Raw genomic sequence first — 17,258 nt, 5'->3', positions numbered from 1 at the left:
AAAAAACATAGCCTATTTAGAGCATCCTCAAGACTGCCATCCATAAAATATCCAAGACAACCACAAACAAGTTCCTTCCAGCTATTTTGGACTTCAGTTACAATCAGCCCCAACAAACTTGGACACAGATCAGGAGAGTTGGGAACTGTATTTAAAAACATGTGAAGGGTATCAAATAGGAAAAGACTGAAATCTAATATAATATATGGTTACCAGTGCAGTACACTGAACTACTTTCTACCACTGTAAACAAAAAGTGGTCAGATGCTTAGGGGATTTATAGTTTATCATCAGGAAGAGGTTAAATGGGTTGATCAGAAACCTGGTAGTATAAGATAGCATTATTTGCATTTATTTCAAGGTAAAAAAGTTATTTTTTTTCTTATCTGTTAAATATTTGACAAGCAAACTCCAGCAGTTTGACAGATATTCTCTTCTTTCCCCTGATAGATTTCACAGGAACCAGAAATGCCAATGAGTTTCTTCACTTGTCCAGAGTCTTTTGAAGAACAACTGATTCCAAGAGGAGACCTACTGACTGTTATGTCCAAGTCCTAGTAAAAGGTATATGTAGGTTTTCTTAAGTTTAAAAAAAAAAATCTGTATTACGTATTATTGAGTTGGCCTATGGTACAGAAACTTGTTTGACACTATGTGATGCTGAATTTCTCAAGTGCACAACCCCAAAAACATATTACTTCTATATATAGTATTACTCTAGACCAGTGGTTCTCAACCTGAGGTCCCCAGATGTTATTGGCTCCAACTCCCAGAAATCCTAACAACTGGTAAACTAGCTGGGATTTCTGGGAATTGTAGGCCAAAAACATCTGGGGACCCCAGGTTGAGAACCACTGCTCTAGACCTTGCATACGTTACCTCCACCCTGCTCAAGTCATAGTTTTTTTATCCTCAGAGGAAGGCAAACCAACTCTGAGCAAATATGGTGAAGAAAATCTCATGATAGGTTCATTTTGGAGTAGCCATAAGTCAGACATGACTTGAATGCAAACAACAACAACATTCCAGCAAAGCGACATATTTGAGGCTGTGATCCATAATACTGACAGCCATCACCACCCTCAAGGTGATCATGTAACTAACAAATACATAGAATAGTGGAGAAACTGGAACTAACCAAAGTATGAGCCATTACAGGTTCAGTATCCCTTATCTGAAATGCTTGGGACAAAGAGTGTTTAGATTTCAGATTTTTCAGATTTTGGAATATCTGCACATAATGAGATATCCTAGAGTTGGAACCCAAGTATAAATATGAAGTACATTTATGTTTTGTATACATCTACTGCACATAGACTGAAAGAAATTATATACAATACTTTAATAACTGTGTTCATGGAAAATGAGAAAGAAAATGTGTCACTATCTCAGCCATCCATGTGGACTTTTTGGATTTTGGAGTATTTTGGAATTGCAGATAAGGGACGATCAACCTGCATACCATACATATATTGCACAAGTAAAGTGTCAGTTAATGACAAAATCATTAACAGCTGCAATTTTTTGGCTTAAGTGAACATGGAAAGTCTTTAACATAGCATGTTAACCTGAGAGGGGTTTTCTTAATTAAATAGAGTCTAATTGATTCCAACATGATGAGCATGATGTTTGTGTAACTGTTAAAATAACTGTTCATTATTTCATTTGTATTTTGTACTTTTAATTGTAGGAAAACTATCAGGGATTGGAGAGGTTCTAGGAAATTTGACATTGAGGATAGTTAAAGACCATTGATACCTTTCCTCTATAGTTGCACTGCAAAACAATAATCCTTGATACAGTATATACATTAGGAATGATTTCTTGATGTTCAGAGCTGTTCAATAATATAATATGCTGCCTCAGAGTGTGACACAGAGTCTCCTTCTTAGGAGGGTTTTTAACTGAGGCTGGATTGACATATGTGGGGGGGGGGGGGGTTGCTTTGATTGTGTGATCCTGCATTGCAGGGGCTGGCCTGCTGATCTTGTCCAACTCTATGATTATATATATTCCGTGCTCCTTCTCTGTCCTGATCTCTCCTCCCACATCTCACCCCTTTCCCCACTACCCAAGTGAATTAGTGAACATTAAATAATCCTTCTGCTGTTCCTGGGACCAAGCTGTGAGTTCCTTCCTTTTCTCAGAGCACAGCTCAGTGTAGGAGTTCTTCCACAATCTTTACTGAAACATTTATAATGAAATAAAATATTTCATAAAAAACAAACTTTAGATCAGCTGGTTTAAAGCATATTAAATGCATATATCTGACAAACATGCTATAAATAAACCTTTCTCTTTGTCCACATTACCATTTTAATGCTGCTGCTCATAAAGCCAGTTCTTTTATTCTGGCCAAGGGCTAAATTAGAAAGTGTACATCCTCCTAACCACAAAGTTCAGGGCAAATAGCAATTTAGACACCACCAGCTGGGATTCATGCCCTGACTAACCAGGCCTGATGTACGAAGACAGCAGGAAGGCTCATGCTGTATCCACATGTGTAAAAGAGGAGGAGCAATAGCAAAGAGTAAAAGATGGGAGAAGAGGCAAAGGCTGAAACCCAGTATCGTTACTTATTATTGTGTCCCAGCAACAAACTGATGAGCTCCAAAGCTATGGTTTATTACAATATGTAAACTGCTCAACTTGTTTCACTAGAAAAAACTTCTTGTATACAAAATAAGTACTAAAATGAACCCAAAATGACACTGGAAAGCAATTAATTATATCCATTTTCAGACAGCAGGTTCTGCAAAAAAAAAAATCTTTAACATTTTTTTAATCTTGTTTTAAAAAAATCATGCTAGAGCAGTGGTTCTCAACCTGGGGTCCCCAGATGTTTTTGGCCTACAACTCCCAGAAATCCTAACAGCTGGTAAACTGGCTGGGATTTCTGGGAGTTGTAGGCCAAAAACATCTGGGGACCCCAGGTTGAGAACCACTGTGCTAGAGTATGAAGATTTTGTTGAAATTCAGTGTACCTCTCTTTTAAAAAATGAAATTTGAAACTGTGTCACTGAACGATTATTGGGTAGGACTGAGAGATATATAGCTCTAAGTAGCTGGAATTGTTATCAGAGTTATGCTATCCTTCATGTCCACCTATAGATTCAAATTAGGCATTTTAGCTTGTTCTTACACTAAAACCAAATTTGGAAGTAAGTTTAATACCATCCCAGATGTATGTATACAGCTGTGAGATATGAAGACCAATTTCAAAACTATTTTAAGTACAAAAATGAAACAATTTCATTCCTCACTTTAAATATAAATCTAATATTTTTTCTGTACCAAAATAAATGTTTGTGGTTCTATCCAATATTTTCTTGTGCAAAAATAAAGGTTGGTTAAAATGTTTTCTCTTTATTTCCAAACCTACCACATTATACAACACACTCAGGCAATAGTAGTAGTTGAAAGAAGAAAGAACTTTGTGGATTCCTAATGCTTAGGGACAGAATTAGGATTCTATGGGAAAATCAGGGAAAGAGTTTGGGCAGGGGGGATGTGAAGGTTTCCATGACCAAAAAGGTTTGGGACCTGCTGCTCTAGTGCATCACATGAGGAATGAGGACTTTTGTACGATAGCTGTAGATGTGGGATGGGATGCTGGTTGTAATCTTACCCATAGCTTTTCTGCAACTATTATATGGAACCGCTTGGAAGAGAAGTAGGAGAACAGGATTTTTTGTTCATGGTGACAATGTATGGAATCTGGTCTGGAAGAAGTGCTCTTCCTAGTAGCCTTTAAGCCGCTACCTTCACTTACAAACAAAGTAGAGTTCTCATCAGGTGGCTGCTCTGCTCTGTACTTAAGCAGCAATGCACAGCAGCTGACAGTGCTTGATAGGAAAATGCTTCAACCTTTCATACTACACATTTATAGTATTATGATTCCACTTGAATTGCAATAGTTGCATCCTATGGAATCCTTGGTCTTGTTTGGGGAGGCCCTAAAGCCCTCTGGCTGCAAATTTGAAATTCTCCTCCCTAAACTTCCAGAACTTTGAGAAAGCAGGGAAGGCTTGGATCAGCAGCTTTAGGAAGAAAATCTGGCATCCGGCCTCTTGCCTGCGGGAAAGGGAAGCGGGGAGGATCAGCAACCAGAAGGAGGTCAACCACAAGAAAAATGAGGAAATGGGAAGGCGGGACGTGTTACAGAAGACAAGAATATAGAAAGTGGTGTGAAAACAATAAAAAAAATCCCCTCCGCTCTTCATTTGATATGGTAGGATGATATGGGGCAATACAGTCTTTCAGGTTAGTCTGGATCAAGCAGCATAGGGCTATGAACAGTTCCCAGAAATGAACTGGTAGCCAGTGAAGCTGTGCCATGATATGTAAATCAGCTGCCATTTCTGAAGCTTCCTAAAGCAACTCCACATAGGTGTCATTATTTTTAGCTATATAAAAGTACAGATTTATTTGGGGGGGGGGCATAATCCTCCCAGCCTGCATTGCCAGGCTTGTTCTACAAAACTCACATTTCCAAACTCTGCCTGTGTCTTTTGGGAGCAGTCTGCTACATTACTGAATGCAACCTTACATCAAGATCTCAAGGACCTGGGAATACCTACAAATGCATCAGCTTGACTGAGAAATGAGAAACAGGAATCAATGGCCCATCTTTGCCACAGCATTACTATATGCCTCACTGCAAGCTCAGTTCCCTTCACTGTTGAGCAGGAATAAATAATGACCTACCTGCCAGGCCTGTTAAAAGTGTGAATGCAATAATTTAAATAGTTTGGAAATGAAAGGGACTTCTCATCTTCCTCTTTCCTTTTAATGACAAATACGTTTAAAATGTACTACAGTATATTATTGGGTGGGGCAGGAAGTTTTTGCAACTGTCAACCAGAAAGACTGTAAAGCACCAGTTCTTAATCATCACACAGAACCAGGAGGGTGGTGGGAGGCAGGCAAGGGAAGGGAAGTATCTGGCAGGAAGCGGTGTCCTCCTACACTCTCTGCATGAGCTTGAGCCACCTCACACAGCAACTGGCAGGAGGGCAGGCCCTGCACAGTCAGAGACAAATGCTAACCTGCCCTGAGAAGCTGGCCATCAGCCAGAGAGGGAGAACACCAGCCAGGAAGAGAGATGCCCTGGAACAACAGAATCTGTCACCATGGATAATCTGCAAATTCCTCAGTACTAGCCTTTTCCCTCAGACAGCTGTGTTGCTAGGCACAGAAGGCATTATCTGAAAATAAAACAAGAGACTCGCTACCTTGCAAATTACTCTCCATCTTTCATTTGCCATGTAGTTTGGGGGAGGTGGAGAGAGATAGCATCAAATTTTGCAGGCTATATCTGAGTAGTCTATGTGATCTCTCTATGTGTAAAATTTGATGCGTAAAATTCAATTTTAAGACACCTAGGATACTTTCCAAAGCAAACTACAATGAACAATACTCAAGTCTTGTCCCATTACTTGCATTGGAAATTCCTTAGCGGATAAGAAATGAATCTTCTTACACTGTATTCCACGGAAGGCTCAGCATGTATGCAGGATGCCTCATCTCTGCTGTGCTTAGTGTTTTAAAACTCAGCTAGATGGAAAAAAATCTTTTTTGGCAATTCATTTATGTGCTGATGAAATGAAATTGGTGTCTGTATCATGCTGTGTGTCAGGGAGAAAGATATATACAACCCGTGGATAAAAACCAGGCGAAAAATTGATTTGCACATAAAAGACACAGGATATACCTCTGAGTATTACAACTGGGCATAAGAAACAGTAGATATGCTACTGCAGCACCAGCAAAAACAACAACAGCAAAAAGAAACCACGGGGAATCCTGCCTATCTCTAAGAATATGCGTAGAAGGTTGACTTTCTTAACAATCTCACAGGTGGCCTCAAAGATACAAGATGAAGAAAACTTGACTTTTTGTGCCATTAAACACTTTATCCCTACTTTCACATTAAAAATGAAAGACAAACCAAATTAGCCATTGCTTTTAGAATCTTTTCAGTTGCTATTTTAACCTGACTTATATGACTGATAGGGAAGTGACAGATAGAACATGAGCAAACAATATCCAAAGAAAATAATTTTCATTTTAAAAATTAAAACAATATTTTGAGACATCTATATTAAAATGCAAGAGTTTACACCAACACATCTACTCACATACTTCTTCAATTACGATACCTTTGTCCTATCCTAACAAATTGTCGCAGCCCTAACAAACATCAGCACTGCTTCCTAGCTGCTTGACTTCTAAGACGGCCTGTAATTTATGAGCTTATTTCCTGTTGCAACCAAGCAGACAAAAACTGCTTCAACTCCAAGGCCGCCCCGCTATCTATGCTTATATTGAAGTAATTGAAATATCTCCTGTATTATAAGGCCAAAATCCTACAATATCTATACATGCTGTTTGCCATCCTTTTCATGTCACACAACACACACACGAGTTGCCAGGCTTCAGGGCACTTACTGGTTTCAGAAAATTGCTTTGCTTGTCTGATAAGGATACAAATCTCAGAATTAAAAGTACTTGTATTCTTTAAGGTCAATGCTCATTCATGTATTTGATTCAAACTATGTCATCATGAGCTGGTGACAGAAAGCATTTAGTCTAGCTTGCATCTGGCACTTTGAAGTTGACTCTGAGCAGTCTAAATGCTTTAATCATAATTTAGCTGAGGAAATCATCTTCAAGGTTCACTTTTTATAACTTCTATGGCTAACAGGGACGTAAGCTCGAGAACAAAAATCTAAGGCAAAACACTGAAGTGCTGTGTATATATGTAAGAAATACGTATGCAAGTTTCTACACAGGACAGAGTGATATTGACTAAATTCATGAATCCAGGTGCTAACTCTTATATGATCTGTTGCATTTTGTAACTTTTTGAATAACTAGCCAGGAACAGAGATGCTAAGAAACACCTGAATTGCAAAGATGTGTAACAGAACACTGAGAAGAGTGCTTAATGTGCATCGGTGCACAAGCAACAGTGCACAATGTACATTTGTGCATGATATGCACAAATTCATGACGCACATCAGTGCGCAATCTTCATGGTGCACGCTATTCCCTGATGTAGATTGTGCACAGATGTGCACTGAACACTGACATACATTACACACCAAAGTACACTGCAAGAGCTCTGATGTTCACGAGGCACTTTGCTGACTGTGTTATGTGGAAGCAGCCCTCTACTGGATACCAAGATAATACAACTGCTCAGTTCTAATTCCCACAGATGTAACTCCACTTCTGAAGACATAAGACCCCACAAAAGTCCAACACATATATCTATCAAAATAAGTTGAAGAGAATTTCCTCCTCCTTCTGACAAAGGAAATCCTCTTACTTGAAGTGTCTCAAGTACACTTGACATAAAATATACATATGGCACACTGGCACGTGTTGTCACAATGTCCTAGATTTTTTAGAGTGAATTCTACATATTCGCAGTATCAATTTTATTGGAATTTGCCACTAAAGTAATACAAATTTTAATGTAGTATATATTTTAAAATACTTGGAAATCTCTGGATCACATGACCTAGTCAGCCTTTGATTGCTTTTAACTCTTTCAGTTTAAAGTTGAATAATTGCCAAAGACAAATGGGGCAGGAGAGGAACAAAAGAGAAATTGCACAGCTGCAGTAGCCAGCAAATCTCAAGTGGCCCTATAAGCTGCCTGGAAGAACTGCTAGCTGGAAAACAATTTGTTAGCCATTCTAAAAAGTATAAAAGCCACAAATAATTTTCAAAAAAAAATGTTGAAAAATGTGACAAAAATGAAAAAAATGTCTTTAAAGCATAAGGTAAAGGTAGTCCCCTGACATTAAGTCCAGTCATGTCTGACTCTGGGGTGTGGTGCTCATTTCCATTTCTAAGCCGTTGTCCGTAGACACCTCCAAGGTCATGTGGCCGGCATGACTGCAGGGAGCATAAAATCCAAGTGAAATGATAAACATTAGAAACCTGGAATTTACAAAGATTCTGGAAAAAAAGATACTATTGATATATAGTTCACAAAGTCACCCAAAATACCCAAAAGAATGATTCCACAGCTTAAGAAAACTTGTAAAAATTAAAACTAAGAAACTATTTCAAAACAACTACCTGTGGATTATGAGCCAAAACACCGTAATAGGGCCATTTCCACATAACAATTATGCTGAAAAGATCTCAGTGCCAATCTCCTTCTCTGCCACTGTGTTATGTCTGTAATTATTTAAAATGGCCTATTCTTAAAACACTAAGCATTGTGTCACAAAATCCAGCAAAAAATAGTGTAGAAAGCCATACTAAAAAAAAAAACCCCAAGAAAAAGGTGTATAGCATTTTCCTGGAAATGGGAAGGGATAACTATATTTTCAATCCTGATTTTGTCAGAAAAATATTTTGGAAATTAATTGGACACATGATCATGACCAACTTAAGCCCTACTGATTTCAACTGGTCTACTTTAGTGTCTTTTACAATTTAGCTTGTAAATCGCCTAGAGCATCTCGGATGGAGGGCGATTAATAAGTAATTAAAGATGATGATGATGATGATGATGATGATGATGATGATGATGAAATCTGGATCAAACCCCATATCTGGACTGATAAGGAATTATTAATATTTTACAAATCTTGTTGCAAAGTTATTTCTTTAAAGCTGTACGTGCATTGCTTTTTTCTTTTTTTATATCTTTGTCCTGTTTTTGTCCTATATCTTCAGCACACAGACAGCATTGCTAAGTAACATGCTTTAAAAATGTCACACACACAAGAATAACATTTTGAAGCCTGAACAAAATGAGCTAATTTGTGGCCCATGAGATGACTCAACAACATTCTGGATTAATAACATTCAAATCTCATATGCTCAACAATTTATTGAGCTTACCTCATTAATTTAAGGAGCTCCAACTTGGAATATGCCATAGGTAAGAGGACATGCCAGTGTGATGGTGATAGCCTCACAGCCATGTAATAGAAAAAGGAAAATGTCCATATAACCTTAGAAGACAAGGTAAATTTAATGACAGGTCAAAACAAATTAAACTGAAGAGCGTTTTAAGAAGAACGTTACATGAGTGATTGACACTGTAACCCCTTACAAACTATTCCTGAGTGCTTAATGGTGTAAAGTCTTCTCTCCTGGGAATCCCTTAACTAGACAGCTGACTTTCTTCCTTGGTTTGCAAAAAAACCAAATGTATCTTCCATTTTTAAAGAGCTTGAGGCAAAGAATATTCAGTTATATTCTAGCCCTCTCTTAGGAAGTACTGTGCTAGAAAACAGATATGTATGTTAAACCAGTATAATTTAATAAGATATAAAGAGTTAAAGCTCTCTGCGCTAGCCTCCTTTGCAATGGTCCGAAATGTTGCTTGAGGAAAGAGGTGGGATATAGATGATGATGATGATGATGATGATGATGATGATGACGACGACAACGATGACGACAAATGCCACAGAGACAGGCATCTTAGGGTATGCTGGAAATCAGATGCAGTGGGGATAAACAAAGCCAAAAAAGTGAAGACCACTAATTATATATCTGTTCAGGCCAGCTTTGGTCCAGAGCAGTTGGGGCTGAATGAATAACCCTCTTTTAAAACTACCAAAATATTACTGGACTCTTCTAGACAGGAAAAATGTGCTCGGAAATGATTATATCCTTTTTCCCCTTCTTTCCTTCCTTTTTGATCCAAGTGAACATTATATGTATAATGTAACACAGTATACATACCAATGTTCTCCTTTCCTGCAATATGCTGAAATACACTGCTTCTATCCCAAAGGTGAGGGGATGAAACAGATAAATTATCGGATAGATTGTGACCAGGTGTGTTCAGTCCTTCAACCTTTTTTTTATTTTCAGGATGTTTGCACCCTCTTATTGATGTCATTCTTCCCTCTCTCTTTCCCCACACCCAATTTTATGGGTGTTTTATTTTTGACCATTGTTTCTAGAGCCTTAGTGATAAAGTATTAAACTAGCATCCTGGGAAAAATCAATAGCCATCAACATACAATACACATACATCTCAATCTGAGAATGCAAATAGAGTAAAATTTCCAACAGTCCTCTCTCCTCTTCCCTTTTCCAATCCTACACCTTGCGTTTTAACTTCCTCTAAAGCCTTAGTGCCAAAACAACAGACAACTGTGCTTGAAAAATTATCCAAACAGATCAATTGGGGTTGAAGATGCAAAATTGCTAATGAGGTTAGGAAAGGGTAATGTTGTTGACTGCAAAACCTAGGATTTCACACTATTTGATAGGGTCCACTGAGAGTGGTATTAAATAGTATCTAGAAGGCCCCATAATTCCCATCCCTTACTTAGAAAAAAAAATCCTTTTGTATAAGTAAACATATTTAAAAGGAAACCAAACTTTTTAGTTTTGGAAAACTTTTATCTCACTAAAATATGAAAAATACACTTTATTGTATCAACAATTTTGTTTGCCTTGACACACATCTATGCCTTGCATACCACTAAGTGGGTTTTGAAATGGAGCAACCAGTCAAAAGAGACAGTACAGCTGTTCAATCTTTTGCATCTTAACAGATTTTCTGCTTTAAGAAACAGGATGGAATAAACATTAAAGAAACAAGAAGGAGGTTAGACTGTCAAGATTCCCTATGAAATTCCAAGAATATAATAGGGAAAGTACACAATAAGAATCTTTCGGGCATCATCCCTGGAGAAGACAAAGTGTACATCTGAAAGTACACAGCCTTGAAATTTACACAATCCTAGTATCAGAAGTCAAAATAGTGGGTGAAGGAGAGGATGAGATAGCTTGAGTTTGACCTTTCCTCTTGCAACTGTCTTTGAAAATTGATCACATTTTTAGGAGTCTTCAAAATGGAGCAAATGGCTGCAATGGATTGAACTGGATTATGATTTTAAACTGGCAAACTGTTTTAAATTGAATGTTATTGTTTTAATTGTGTTTAATTGTAATTGTGGTTTTAATGTATTGTATTGGCACCTAATAGCTGCCTGTTGTAAGCCATCCCGAGTTCCTCTTCGGAGGTGAGAAGGACGGGATATAAATGCTCGAAATAAATAAATAATAAATAAATTATCTCTCTTGTTCTCTAAGACGAACCTGGCAAGAGATGTCTATACTGAAGTAAAATAGCCAAGAAAAATAGATACAAGAAAATAATAGTTATTTGACTTGAAAGATGGAGAGAGTAACTCTAAGTGACTGATGTTTAATTGATAGAAAATGTTTGCAACCAAATAGACAAGCAGCTTGATTTATAATCCATAAAAAGAAATGGGGCTTCCCTCTGTCCTCGGCCCACAGATATGCCTAAAGAATCAACCCAATAAAGACATTGCTGTGCTCCTCTGTGATGCAAGTTGAAGAAGCTGAAAACATGCTTAACAATACCCTAGCGTGAGCAATTTACCCATGAAAGAGATAACTGCAAAGTTTGATACAAAGAGACAAGCGTCAAGCTGCCAACATGTAGCTCACCCGACAAGCCTATTGAGCATAAAATGCATTATATAACCCTACTTGGTATTATGTCATATGTGAACTTCTGTTAGTCTGACAGGTTTTACTCATCTTTTCCAGCTCCTTTCCTCTTGTTCTGAGTCAACATGGAAGTTACCTTCCTGACACATCATATTGCTCTTGGCATGTCTCCAAATGTAACAGAGATTTGTATGTGAGCAGAGGTGTGAAGATGTCAGGGATAAAGAACAAAAATTTCCATAATCATGCAGAAAAACAGCTAGCAATTAGGCTATAAGAGTTACACAGACACCATGGAATCATGATTCCACTGATATCAGCAATATGTCTGACATCTGTTTCAGCGGAAACAAGAATTTAATGCACAGACAGCCACAGTTCTTATTTTAACAGGACTTCCTCAGTTTTGTCTCGAGACTCCATTTAAACAAAACTATGTTACTTATGCACTTCAGCAGCAACAGTAACAACAAAGGTTCATATATAATGCATTCAGTCTATCACATGTAACATTGGAAATATGCATCTTGGCTGAAATATGCAAACTGACCCAAACTGTTCTCAACTGGAAGCCAAGGACTCAAAATGTAACTCATATAGTAACTTAACTGCTTTGATGAGCCTTGTGTGAAATCTAGGATCATATATAAACACTTTGCTTGCAGGTCATAAAGAGGGGAAACCCAATTGGCTATCTTGCTGTCATGTTGCTGAATAATTGTAGCTAACTCAGCACATCTGTACAAATCCAATGTCATTGACTGGACTATTCTGTAAACTCCACTGTGTTTAGTTACTCTTGAGATGCAAACAGAAGAAGAACAAGATTTCCTAATTATGTAAAAGTATTTTCTTCTTGTTTTCAACTCTTTTCAGCTTTTGAATAATACCCCAAATGAAGCAAGAATAATATACCAAACACAAAAACAGACACAAGATCAGAATTTCACACGTCTCTTTCTGGAGAATTTCAAAAAATATGTTTGAATGGCTTATCAAAGTTCAAAATGTGTTGGTTGCAAAGATGTTACTCTGTCCAATTAAAATTTAAATATCAGATTTCATTATTTATATATTTAGTAAACTGCATTTAAATCTCATCATTTTTTCCAGAAGATGGAGGGAGGCAGGATATAGCTTTTAAACCCTGTTTTTATTGACACTGTGTACATTGTTTTTATTGCTTTCATGTGATTTGTTTTATTGTCTAATGTTTAGTATTGTTGTATTTTTATGGCATTGAGTGTTTGCCCTTTTATGATGTGAGCCACCCTGAGTCCCTGTGGGCAGATAGGGTGGGATAGAAATAAAGTTATTATTATTATTATTATTATTATTACTACTACTACTTTGGGGAACAGCTATTGCGGGCTACAGGAAAAAAATAAGAGGTCCATGTGATAGGAAACCTGCTCTATTCTTCCATAAACTGCCTGGCTGCTGCTGGGTGCAACTATAGTATAATACATTGTCTTGTGAAATTAAGAATAAAATGCTAGTCTCATCATTTTTTTACAAGAGATAGAGGGAGACAACATCCCTATACCTTTGACTCAAGCAGCAGAATCATCAGACCACACCAACTTAACTTTAGGAAAGTTATTGCATCCATATTATATTGGAGGAGGACTAGGGATTTCCAACTATACACCACTCCTCAAACTTCTTTTCATGGGTATTTAAGAACAAACATATTTCGATTACAGTTTATGAACGGTTACATGCAAAACCAACATATGTGTGCAAATACAACTGCTGTGTAAAATAGGAATCAGGTGTATAAAGTTGAAATTTATAGCAGAGCCCAATTATTTCAGTTTTACTTGGAGACAGGAAGGGGGAATAATTCCATCAGCCTGATAGTCAAACATTTCTCACCTAATTATTCAAGTTTCATATTTAAACAGAAAAATGGAATGAAGTGCTAACAGTGCAACAGTAATACCTGAAAACCCACTAATGGTTGCACACCAGAATGCATAATTTTTCACAATGATTGTTTATAGTTGCAGAAAATAGTCTCCCCTCCTCCCTTCTTGAAACAAATAGCTAATATTAATCCAAATGAGGAAATTAAGCAGTGGGTAAATGTTGTGGCTCCTTTGTAAATCAATACATCAGCATAATAGACAAAAACCAAAAGCCTCTTCAAAATCTGTAAAAACTTTTGTGCATGTCCAAAACTAGAGGTAACAATCTCAACATATCTATACCTAGGACAAATGTTTTCATGTCTAAGTGTTCAGGTACAACATGTATTCATATCATTTCCTATTAGTTTTCCTTAACCTCACCCTCTCTCTTCCCATGATGATTAATCCACAGTTAGTCTTTCATCCTCCATGACAAGTTTTGAAACCTTTAGCATTTGTGTATTATTCTACTTCATACATTTTTATAAAGAAGAGTACCTCATCACACTGAGTCTGAGTAGAATCTTATCCCTACTTTTCTATCTTGCTGACACTTTCCCAGCACATTCCCCCAGAGCCCAGCATAGGACAAAGGTCTACTTCCGGTGGGATTCTGTATTGGCAGCATGCCAGCAGTGCAGAACATAGCCCAGAGGAGTCAGTTATACACCCGAGTCCTCATGCAAGAAAGCTGGAGGAGATGGGGAGGAAGAAGGGCAGCAAAGAAATGTCATGGAAAGGGATACCATGACCCACAATGGGTAGGGAATGCAGCGTGATGCTGCCCCTCGATTTCTCCCGCTGTCCTTCAGCTTCTCTCATTTCTGATAGACCCAGTGTGGGCTGGGATTGGTGAGGGGCTGATTATTGCTTACTTTCTGCTTGTAAATATCAAATACTTTGCTTGTGAGATACATTACTATCTCTTACGCTCCTCTCAATTGTTGCTTCTTTACTTCTGTTAGCAGCACTTCTGCAGTATGGAACTCCCTCCCGAATGAGATCAGATCTGCCCCCTCCCTCCTGACCTTTTGGAAGCTAGTGAAATCCTGGCTTTGGAATGAGGCATTCCCAGAATAATGGCTGAGACTGGCAATTGACCAAAGTTATCGACCACATATGCAGACTGAGTTGGACATGATTTTATCTTGGTGAATTGGCTTATATGTACTTATTTTATATGTTTTTAATCTCATTGTTGATGTATGACGTTTTAGACTGTATTGTTAGCATTGAATCCTTGTTGTTAGCCAATCTGAGTCCCTCTACGGAGGTAGAAAAGATTGGGATACAAAAGTTTTAAATAAATAAATAAAAAATAAATATTCTAGTTCCGTAAGGAGCTATGAAATTAAAGCTGAAGAGTCAAGTATTACCCCAACAAGTGATCTTCAGGCTTTTCACTAGGATTTCACCTCTCCCATTTCTAATCAAACATTAACATGTTGGGTTCCTCCCCATCCTTCATGTTACCAGAGCCATTAGTTCACAGGTTTTCAATGTTTTAAAAACATATCTTTATATTTCAAAAATTAAATTTTAAATTAGCCCTCCTTGTTTCATAATAATGTAGGGACAGGAAAGCATGCAGATGGCTAGATCTTGTACAGCACTAGCCATCTGTGGCATGCAAATGGAATCAGTCTCCCACATGGAAGCTGCCTAAACGTACAGCAACTAATCTGAAATTTTGATCCTTTTTTTGTGTGTATTATCTCTCCGTGAAGCTTCTTTTTCATAAGCATTCCCAAAACATACTCCTGCAGCTCAGACAAGTACATTACTGCAATAATTTCTCAATAAACCAAATTAATTTAATTGAATGTTATCAATGAACTAAAAGTAGTGATATTAGATTATTAAAATAGGGGAGGTCTCATTATACTAAGAAGACAACAACGGAAAATCCTTTTAGAACTACACTTCCTTTCCTAATTTACTTTATTTGAACCTTCTGCATTATTAATGCTGCACTACTTAATAAATGCTCATGAAACCACTGCTTACTACTTTCAGATTAATTAGGTGATTGAGTTCAGGAATGGTATAAATTATAATGACAATTTAATTGCTTTTTTAATGTGTTCTTGAAAAGATTTATAAACATGAATGGTACAGTAATATATTGAAAATTGAAGATATGATGCAATCAACTGAAGCAAAACCTTATATGATAAATTGCACTTAAAGATATATTACTGACACCTATATTGATTAAGATGTTGCCCACCAATGATATGAAATTTTATTTTGCTTTAAGTACCATATTTCTTTTAGATTACACATACTGCTTTCCCATACAGGAAGCTCTCAAAAGTAAATTTGCTGATTCTTAAACCAATAAAAGTTACATTTTGGGTTATATCACCCGCAGTTCTTCAACCAGCATGGAAAGTTGGATAGAAGAGTCTAGGAATTTTCAAACAATACATTTTCAGTGCTCTGGGGATACAAAAAAAATTAGCTTACATCGGTGTATGAGCTACCAAATTTCTACAGTTAGGTACCATGTCAGCTCCAACACACTCCATTTCAGTTTATTTTGGTGCACATATTAGAGCTGTGTGCTTATTTTCTGGACACATGTGTTGTACAAGTGGTGATAATATGTCCTATCCTAGCTACTTTGAGTCTCCTTTGGGAGAGATAAAGAGGGTTATATATAAATATAAATATAAATATAAATAATAATAATCCTCCACCTGTACAGTAGAAGACTTGAAAGGAGCTCCATGTACATACAGCTAAAGGTTTTATAGGCTTTTTCAGTTTGTAGTAAATTCAGAAATAAACATTTTCAATCATATGGGAGAGCCCAATTCCTTGGTCAAACAATACATAACATGACCTCTGTGGCTTGGCTCCCTTTTAAAAATATATGTCCTAAATGTAAGGTTATATCCTGCTCTTTGTGGCACAATAATTACATATTTCTGGACAACATGGCTGATCTTGGGCGCATATGTGTGCATCTTGCATGCATTTTTTAAAAAATTAAGCCCATTCTCCACATATTAGAATGAACACCACAGGCATATGTGATAGAACTGCTTCTAAAATATGCAGTTGAGGCAGAAGCCTAAATACAACCAGAGTAGCCCCAGTGAATTAATGAGAATCTGGTAAGTGAACGCATATGTCAATTCCATTATTTCAGTAGATTTACTCTTCTTAGAACTAATAGTTTAATTTGGGATAAAAAAAAATTACTGAGCTAACCATATATTGTTAGACTGTTCCCTTTTTCTTGTTCATTACTTATTTTCAATTATTTGCTTACATAGGAGGATGGTAAATTATATCTCTCATCATCACTCCTTCTCCTGCAGGCAACATGTCATCATTCAAAATACAATCGGAAAAAAAAAAACAGGAATCAGCAATGAACCACAATCAATATCCACAGATGGCTGTGAGTTTTTCGGACTCTATGGCCATGTTCCAGCAGCACTCTCTCCTGATGTTTCACCTGCAACTGTGGATGGCATCTTCAGAGGTCTGTTGGAGGACCCAACCAACAAAATCACCAGAAAATCCAACAATTTGATTAAGAACTCCTAAATTAATCTTAACCTATGCCAGCAACTATGCAAATTGGAAGCCCTCCCTCCCAGGCTTTATGGACTCCCAAAAATCCATAAGAACTCCACTCTGCTCAGACCCATCGTGAGCTAAATTGGATCCTCAACATACAATTCGGTAAACGTTCTGATTGCATAACTACAAATCCATATTGTGTTCACTACACACTACAATAAGGACTCAACCCACTTCATAGAAAAAAACAACAATCTCAAACTCAATGATAATGACAAACCAATCAGTTTTGATGTGGTGTCTCTATTCACCAAGGTCCCTATAGCAAACACCAGCACA

At 37.3% G+C, this 17,258-nt stretch overlaps 1 protein-coding gene across 9 annotated transcripts in view; it reads right to left on the bottom strand.

Annotated features, from left to right (window-relative positions):
- The window catches only part of HIVEP2 (HIVEP zinc finger 2), a 194,198-nt gene that overhangs the window by 79,524 nt on the left and 97,416 nt on the right, over positions 1-17,258 (bottom strand). Inside the window, exon 1 of one of the 9 annotated variants that reach the window (XM_067466312.1) lies at positions 8,869-8,981. The exons of the other annotated variants lie outside the window; for them this stretch is intronic. The gene's annotated coding sequence lies outside the window, so the exon portion shown is untranslated. Of the gene's footprint in view, positions 1-8,868; positions 8,982-17,258 lie in introns of those variants that run through there. 9 annotated transcript variants of the gene reach the window in all.

This window comes from Anolis sagrei, chromosome 1 (genome assembly GCF_037176765.1).
Source record: "Anolis sagrei isolate rAnoSag1 chromosome 1, rAnoSag1.mat, whole genome shotgun sequence".
NCBI lineage: Eukaryota > Metazoa > Chordata > Lepidosauria > Squamata > Dactyloidae > Anolis > Anolis sagrei.
This window is presented reverse-complemented; position numbering and strand designations above follow the sequence as displayed.